The sequence below is a fragment of the Equus przewalskii genome, chromosome 29 (genome assembly GCF_037783145.1).
Source record: "Equus przewalskii isolate Varuska chromosome 29, EquPr2, whole genome shotgun sequence".
Taxonomy (NCBI): Eukaryota; Metazoa; Chordata; class Mammalia; order Perissodactyla; family Equidae; genus Equus; species Equus przewalskii.
The window spans coordinates 45,446,881-45,455,529 of NC_091859.1; the positions used below are offsets into that span (position 1 = coordinate 45,446,881).

Here is an 8,649-nt window from a genome sequence, read left to right on the forward strand (position 1 = left end):
TCTGCCATTTCACAAGTGCTGATCCGCTTCATCGCTGCATCGGACGTTCCTGGCGGCTCCCAGGGAGGGTGCTGTCCACTCACCCCTAACTTCATACGTGGTAAGTTCACCAGTGAACACGTCCACCATGCAGAAAGCTTTGTTTCCTGTGCAACCTCGGCACTGGGTGGGGTGGGGCGGGATTTAGAAGAGGAATATTTGGATTCCAAGGACCCACATCTTAGAAACCTGAGAGCCTCTTTGCCAATCCGGTCAGAAAGAAAACTAGAAAGAGAAAACTCTCAAATTGGGCATAAAGGGTATTCAAGTATTTCAAACTTTGAAATTAATCAGCAAAGCCAAGGTACCAAAGCGTGGGCTCCAGGTGTGCCGTTTTGTATAAATAATCTGTCGCTCCTGGTCCTGTTTCAGAAGCAGGGCCGTGGCCTGGCTCTCCCGGGAAGGACAGGCCGGTCGAGGGGACACTTTGCTCCCGTTGATCCAGCATCACCCAGCAGCAGCCCGCACTGTGCAGGAACCTCATCTCGACTCAAGTGCCTCTCAGCTGCGCTCCTCCGTGCACCTGCAGGCATTGTGATGTCAGTCAATTAATAGATTTACAACAGGTCCACAGGGAGTCCCTCACTTCTTAAATGAAGTCCCCTCTGGGGCTGGGCTGACTGCAAAGAGAAGCTACAGCTGAGATGAAATGAAGCCCGGTCCCCCTCACCAGACAGGAACCTCCCCAGGGTCCCCACCCTCTCCCCCAGGAGGGTCTCCTAAGGAGGACGCCCTCCCCACCCCGCCCCCGCTCCACCCAATCACTTTCCAGAGCCATTTCTCCTGTTCATCTCAGACTTGTCAAAACGTTCACGCAGCTTCCAAGCCTTTTGCAGCCTGTCAAATACGTAGCTGGATCTGAGCCCCACTGTTCCGTTAATGGCTCTCAACCTTTCTCATTCCCTGAGGAGGTTTTTTATTTAACTTCTGAAATAATAGGTAGAATTTGAATCCTTTCAAATGATACAATTTATTTTTTCCTCTAATTATCTTGGAGGAAAGTGAAGCAGTGCGGGAGAGCGCGATGAGGAGTGGAGCAGACACGGGTTCCAACCTGGAGGTGCACGCCTAGGTGCCAGGACCTGGCTCACGGCTCTGGAAGATGGAATCACGATATCTGATCCTAGATGTTGTTTGAAAGACAGCAAACCAGCGCCGAATCATGGAAGGTTCGCAACACAAGCTGTCTATGCTGTCGCTCAGGATGATTATAATCCCAGCGGAAGCAGACGGCCGTTGCCTCTGCAGCCCAGCTTCGCACCAATGTGCACTCTGACCAGAGCTGGTTAATGCAAAGCAACCTCAACTCACTTAGGGGACAGGACTCGGGGCAGGAGTCTGAATTATCCAGGCCTGAAGAAAGCAGTAATGTCTGGGGCCTCGCATCCCTTTCCAGGCCAGGGCCCCTCAGACCAGGACCGCAGTGGGATCCAGTCCCTTGCCCACCCTACTAGGGCCAGGGTTGCCATGGAAACCCAACAGGCTCCACGGAGAATTCCCCAGTTGTCTAATTTTAAGCTGGGAGTCACCAGTAAATACCCAAGTGAAAACCTTCTGTATCACAAGAGCTTTGCTCCCATTTGTGACTCAGCAAAACATTCTTTGAAAGCCTGTACACACCGAGGGGAAAAGTCCAGACAAGGTGCAAGTCGACATGTTGATTCGGTCACAGTCAGACCCTCGGGAAGGAAATGCTGGATCATCACATGGGAGGAGCCACTGTGTCAATACTCAGCGCTCAGCAGACGAGGCGGCACTTTGTCAGGAGCCCGAGATTCAGCATCTGCGTCCTCTATGCATGAAAGTGTGTGCAAACTTTGGGACTTGACGATGGGGACAGGGCTTCTGTGTCATAGATGCCTACGCTGTAAAAATTAGCTGAAAAGTAAGACAATGCTTAGACACTCAACTTTATGACCAGTAAGGTCACCATTTACCCGTGTATTTATTCGCCACATATTTTTGAGTGCCTGTAAGTTGCCGGGAACTCCACAAGCCTAGGGCAAGCACAGGCTGTCTATCTGAGGATAGAAGGGGAGATGCCTGCCCTGACCCTGAACTTAGAAGGTTCGGGAGGGTGGGACGGGAGAGTGAGTCCAGTCAGGGATGTATGGGGACCAGGATGCAGGTAGTGACGGACGACCCGTGTCGAGTCGAGTCCTGGATGTCCCGTGGAGGCCGGTGGGAGCGGGTTTTGAGGTCACGACGAGGCTGGCCCTCTGTCCAGGCTTGCCAGGGGACACCTGTCGTCTCTTCCCAGAGGTGATCTAGTTTGGATGAGAAAGTATGTGGTTGCCTTAGTCACGATGAAATTAGTACTGGTAGTTTAATTATCTGGACAATTCATTCTCTCCAAATTAAAAATCTATATATAGTAACACAATTTAACAATTTAAACCTTGATTTTAATCTTAATAGTGGCCAAAGCCAGTTTCTAAAGGCAGAAATTTAAAATTAAACACGCTACCCCATTTTTTGTTATATTTTTAAACCATCTTTATGGAGGTAAAATTGACATACTGCTCCCTGCACGTATTTAAAATGTGCACTTTGATAAGCTTCGACCTAAGTGTGAACCTCTGAAACCAGCACTGTACTCACGAGAGTGAATGCACGAATCACCCCAGGTTTTCTCCTGGATCTTCGGACTTCTTTCCTCCCAGCTCTTTCTGCTCCCCTCCCTTCTCATCTACTTTTTTCATCCCTTCCTCCAGCTTCTTTATATCCCTGACATTACTTTGAATTTACTGGAATGTTGTAGAAATGGAATCATAAGCATATACTCTCTTGACTACATGCCTTCACTCTGCATCATTACCTTGGGATCCATCCATGCTGTTACACACATCAATAGTTCATTCATGCCTTTGCTGAAAAGTCTGCCATTGTTCGGACGTGCTAAAGTGTGTTTACCCATTCACCTGCTGGTGGACATTTACAGTTTTGACCATCACAAGTAAAGCCGTCACAAACTTTCACATTCACGTCTTTTTATGGATGTGTGATGCTGCTTCTTAGCTAAATACCCAAGAGTGGATGGTGCAGCTGCTGTCCATCTCACTTTTAAGTAATGGCCAAACACTTTTCCATGGCGGTGGTAGCTTTTTACATTCCCACCAGAAGCTTCTCCACATCTTCCCCATCAGTGTGTGTATTTTGATCTAATATCGTGTAACCTTTTAAAATTCACTTAGTAGTTCAGTCATTAGTTCCAGTAGCTTTTTGGAAGTTTCTGTCAGATTCCCTACATAGATTGCTATGTTGTCTGTGAATAAAGACAGTTTGCTGCTTTCTTTCCAAATGTAATGCCTTCTTCTTCTTTTTCTTGCTTTATTACACTGTCTAGCATCTCGGGTATGAAGCTGAACAGAAGTGGGGAGACCAGGCATCCTTCTGTTGTCCTACTCTAGGGGAGAAGCATTAGGTCTTTCACCCTTAAGTACGAGGTTAGCTGTAGGTTTTCTTGGCTACAGGTTCGTCAGGCTGAAGATGCTCCTTTCTACGGCTGCTTTGCTGAGGCGTTTTACCGGGAAGTGGTATTGGCTTTTGTCATACGGTTTTTCTACTTTTATTGAGATGATCGTATGTTTGTTTGTTTAGTTTGGTAACATGGTGAATTATAATGACTGATTTTCAGATGTGAAAAAAAAAATCCTAGAATTCTTGGCCTAAATTCCACTAGTCAGAATATAGTATCTTTTTTATATATTGTTGAAATTAATTTGCCTAATTTGTTTTTAGAATGTTTGCCTCTTCGTTTGTGAGGGACATTGGTCTGTAGTTTTCTTTTACTAATCCACCTTTGTTTTTTGCATCAGGGAGACACTGGCCTCATGGGATTACTTGGGAAGTATCCCCTCCTTTTTAATTTTTTGGAGGAATTTGTATAGAATGGACATTATCTCTTCCCTAAATGTTTGGGAGAATTCACTGTGGAAGTCATTTGGGCCTGGGGTTTCCTTTATGGTGAAGTTTTTTAACTTAGATTCAATTTTTAAAATAGCTATAAAGATGTTCATATTATCTGCTTCTTCTTGAGCAATTTTTGGTATGTCGTGAATTCATCAGTTTGTTGTTTAATTTATTGGCATAAACTTGTTGATAAAATTGCCTTATAGTCCCTTTCATATCTGTGGTGTCTGCAGTGATCTCTCTTTCACTCTTGATAGTGGTAATTTATGTCTTCTCTCTCTTTATGCTGATGAATATGGCTAGAGGTTTCTCAATTTTATCGATCTTCTCAAAGAACCAGCTCTTTTTTTCAGTTATTCTCACACAATCATTTTTATGTTTTCTTCTATTTCCTTTATCTCTATTCTGATTATTATTTTCTTCCTTCTCTTTATTTTTCTAATTTCTCAAGGTAGAAGGGGAGGTCATTGATTTGAGATCTTTCTTTTTTTCCCAGTATAGGCATTTAGGGCTATAAATTTACTCCTAAGCACTCTTATGGTGACATCCCACACATTTTGATTTCTTTTTCATTTTCATTCAGTTCAAAATACTCCTTGAATTCCCTTTTGATTTATTCTTTGGCCCATAGGTTATTTAGAAATTGTTAGTTTCCAAATATTTGGAGATTTTCTAAAGGTATATCTGTTATTGATTTCTAATTTAATTCCACTGTGGTAAGAATACATACTTTGCATGATTGAATCCTTTCAAATTTATTGAGACTTGTTTTATAAACCAGAATATCATCCGTCTTGGCAAATATTCCATGCAAACGGGAAAAGAATGTGTGTTTTGCTATTAATTGGTGGAATGGTCCATAAATGTCAATTAGGTCAAATTAGTTGATTATGTTGTTTAAATTTTGCATATCTTTACTGCCTTTCTGTCTACTTCTTCCATAAATTGTTGAAAAAGGCATATTTGAATCTCTGATTAGAATTGTGGATATTTCTGTATTGATAGAACCCTTTTCAGTTCTGTCAATCTTTGCTCTATGAATTTCAAAGCTCGGTTTTATTGTCAGGTGCATAAATGTTTGAGTGTTGGGTTCTCTTGATGCATTGATCCTTTCTCATCACAAAATGACCTTTTAGTTTCCTTTCCTACTAATTCTAATGTTTTTGTCTTTTGGGGATAATTTCAATTACTTTGTTTTTCTCATTATGAATCATATTTTCCTACATGCCTGGTAATTTTTTTTGAATCCCCAACATTGTGCATTTTCCTTGTTGGGTAATGAACATCTTCGTATTCCTGAAAGCGTTACTAAGCTCTCTTCTGGGCTGAAGTTAAGTTACTTGTAAACAGGCTCCTCCTTTTGGGTCTCGCTTCTAGGATTTCTTAAGCAGAGTCAAAGCAGTGCCCAGGCTGTGGGCTGCTTCCACTGCCAGGGCAGACCCCTCTGAATTCTCTTCCCAGTGCCCCTGAGTCTTGGATTTTTTTTTTTTTTGGTCTGACTGGTGGCAACAGGCCCTGTTCACACCCTTGGTGAGCATCAGGCCTATTATCCTGCCAAGTGGTCCTCTTCCTGGCCACAGGCACTTGGTTCATGTGCAGGTGCTAATTAGTACTCAGCTGAGTACTTGAGGAGTGCTCTGCAGATCAAGGTAGTTTTTCTCTCTGAGGGTCTCCCCTACCATACTCTAGCCTATGAACTCTGCCTGCCTTGATTTCCCTAAACCCTCAGCTCCATCTCCTCAACTCAGGGCGCCCACTGGGGTCCCTCTCAAGGCGATGAGTGGAGCAGTCGTTGGGTTCACCCGGCTTGTTTCCCATCTCTCAGTAATCACTGTCTTTAGTTATCTTATGAAGAGTGTCATAAAACTCGCTGTTTCGTATATTTTGTCCATTTTTATGTTTTATGCTGTTTTATGTGGAGGGTATAGTTTATCCCTCCTGCTCCATCTTTCATAGAAGCAGAAGCCACCACTCAAAAACTTTTAATGGTTCTTCATTGCGTATCAGAATTACCTTCCCCCCTCCCCACCTCTTAGCGTTAAGAGACAATACTTTGTAATGCCCAGTCTCTGTCTTCTGAGTATGTAACACATTACCCACTCACTCAATCAGCCCAACTTCTTCCTAATCCTGCATCTCAGCGTGCTTGTTTCTTCCTCCCAGCTTTCCCTGTATCCTTTGGCTCCACTAGGTTCTCCCGTCTGCACCTAGACCAACCTCCAGCCCAGTGCCAGGTCAAGTTCTGTCTCTGCTAAGGCATTTCTCCAGTGCGATGACCCTCATGGACTGCCCTCCCCTGTCTGCCCAGCCTAGGACCACAGGGCACAAAAAGTCTTCTGTTTAGTTCACTGAGCTTTTGAAAAAGTAAATTCAGGAATTCATTTAACTAATTATTCAACTGCCTACTGTGCCAAACATAAGACTAGGTGGTGTGTGGGCGTGAGTGGGGCTGGGGTGGGAGGACGCCTGTGGGAAGTCCCTGCCCTGAGGCACTGACAGCCTGTCCTGGGAGTTCCATACTCAATGTACAGAGTCGGTGTCAAGGGTGATGTGAGTGACTCCAACATCCATTCTTGAACTAATCTACCTGGGAAGAACATCGTGTCCATGCTTTGACTTCCCTCGGTTTTCCCCCCTTGGAAGCATTCCAGGGGCATTGTACAGTGCAGTTTTACGATTCTGATCTAAGTGTATTTTGGGGGCAAAGTTGCAGTTGCCATTGGATTGGGCTGCCCGGGGCGGGGCATCTGGCTCAGAGCAGTTTTATTCCTCACTCGACTGGCTCACCCATTACTCCTCAGCCCTCCTCGGCTCGTAAGTAAAGATCTTAGCAAGAGCAAGTGGCCTTATATGGCATAAAGAAGAATGCACTGGGAGAATTCAGCCCCTCTGGCTATAAGCGTTTCCTTCCTTCAATCCTCCACTAAGGGCTAACTTTACAACTTTTATTATAATATTCTTTATGTACAACAGTGAAACTTTACTGCAACATATGCCCATTTTATATATTCATACATAAAGCATATTTTAAAATCCTTCACCTCATAATGCAATATTAAACCCACATCATATTTCTCCATACGTTCATAAAAACGCGTTCAGTTCTTTGCAAAATGTTATTGAGAACTTTGACTCTGGGGTGTGGGATGTTTCAGCAAGTGTGAGCATTTGACTGGAGCAGAATGGGGTGAGCACGGGCCCTGCAGTCCCTGACAGCCCCCCAGGAGGCAGTGAGGGAGTGGAAATGCCAGCGGAGATGTCCGTGTGGAACCGTTTCCCTGGGCGGGGGCACCTGCAAGGCAGAGACTGCGGGAGGCGGCTTTTGGTTTCCGTTTGGGAAATGAGATGTCACATCAGCAATTGCATATGGTTATTTACAATCAACAGGAGAGCTCCAGCCGGAGGAAAGGAATTGAAACAATACCTCTAAGAAATTCCAGCTCCTTTGGATTAGCATCTGCTCTCAGGAAATCCCCGTAAACCAGGGGGTGCTGACTATTACAAATTGTGATTTTTTTTCCCCAGGTCTAAGCCCAGCAGGTTTACTCTGAGATCCTATTTGACATTTTGGGTTATATTTGTAACTGAGCGACCTGCGCAGCAAGGAACGAAACTGTCACTTTCCTCTAGTCACCTCACCTTGTCTCCAAGATGCTTGGATCCACACGCAGGCAGCACAGCCACTGTCAAAGATTACGGCTTTGACAAAAAAAATCTGGCTTTTAAGTTACTATTTTTAAATTATCACAGTCTTCTTACGTGAAATTATTAGACTTTCATTAATCGGTATTCAGAATGTGGCTCATGCAGATGGTCTCAGACAACGCTCAGTCCACCTTTGCTCCATGACCTCATAGTGGGTGCCAGAGGGATGCCACACCGTGCTGCGCCTGGAGACATAGAAGCCAGAGGTCACAGAGCTGCCATCATGGGGAGAGGCAGGAGGAAAAACAGATGCATCAGTGAGTCCTGAAGAGCAACGTTCCAGTGCCGCACCCAAGGCAACACTAAGGCCCAGAGAAGGGGCCTCGGCTCGGCCAGGGTGAGTGTGGGGAGTCACAGAGCGCTCCTTGTCTTGGTCTGTTCCGGCTGCTGTAACAGAATGCCACAGACTGGGTGGTTTATCAACAACGGAAACATTTCTCACTATTCTGGAGGCTGGAAGTGCAAGATCAAGGTGCCGGCAGATCCAGTGTCAGGTGAGGACCCATCTCCTGTTCATATCCGGTGTCCTCTCACTGTGTCCTCATGCGGTGGAACAGGTGAGGGAGCTCCCTGGGGTCTCCCTTATAAGAGCACTAATCCCATTGTGAGGGCTCCACCCTCATGACCTAATCGCCTCCCAGAGGCCCCACCTCCTAATCAGGTCACAATAGAGATGAGGTGTCAACATACAGATTTGGGGGACACAAACATTCAGCTGGCAGCCCCCCCCAGTGGGGTGATGCTCGAGTGTCTGGGAGGATGAGAGAGTGCAGCCCAGTGAAGCAGCAGGTTATTCTAGAAAGAGAGCACCGTGTGCAGCAACCTCAGGACGCTCAGAAAACACTGTGCATGGGAGGAAATGCAAGCTGACCACTGTGTGAGTGGCGAGAGGTGGAAGTAGGTGTTAGATCACAGAGGGCCTTGTCACCTGTTTAAAAGCTCAAATTTTATTCTCTACCTGATGGGGACACTGAAGAATTTCAAGAAAAAGAA

General features: G+C 45.3%; 1 long non-coding RNA gene across 1 annotated transcript; it reads right to left on the reverse strand.

Annotated features, from left to right (window-relative positions):
• Window positions 1–295: 295 nt before the first annotated feature.
• Window positions 296–8,260, reverse strand: LOC103547877 (uncharacterized). The gene is made up of 5 exons (XR_544117.2): window positions 8,099–8,260; window positions 7,591–7,841; window positions 1,660–2,306; window positions 1,094–1,321; window positions 296–562 (listed from the first exon to the last, which is right to left on the reverse strand). It is a non-coding gene; the product is annotated as an uncharacterized lncRNA (long non-coding RNA).
• Window positions 8,261–8,649: the final 389 nt, after the last annotated feature.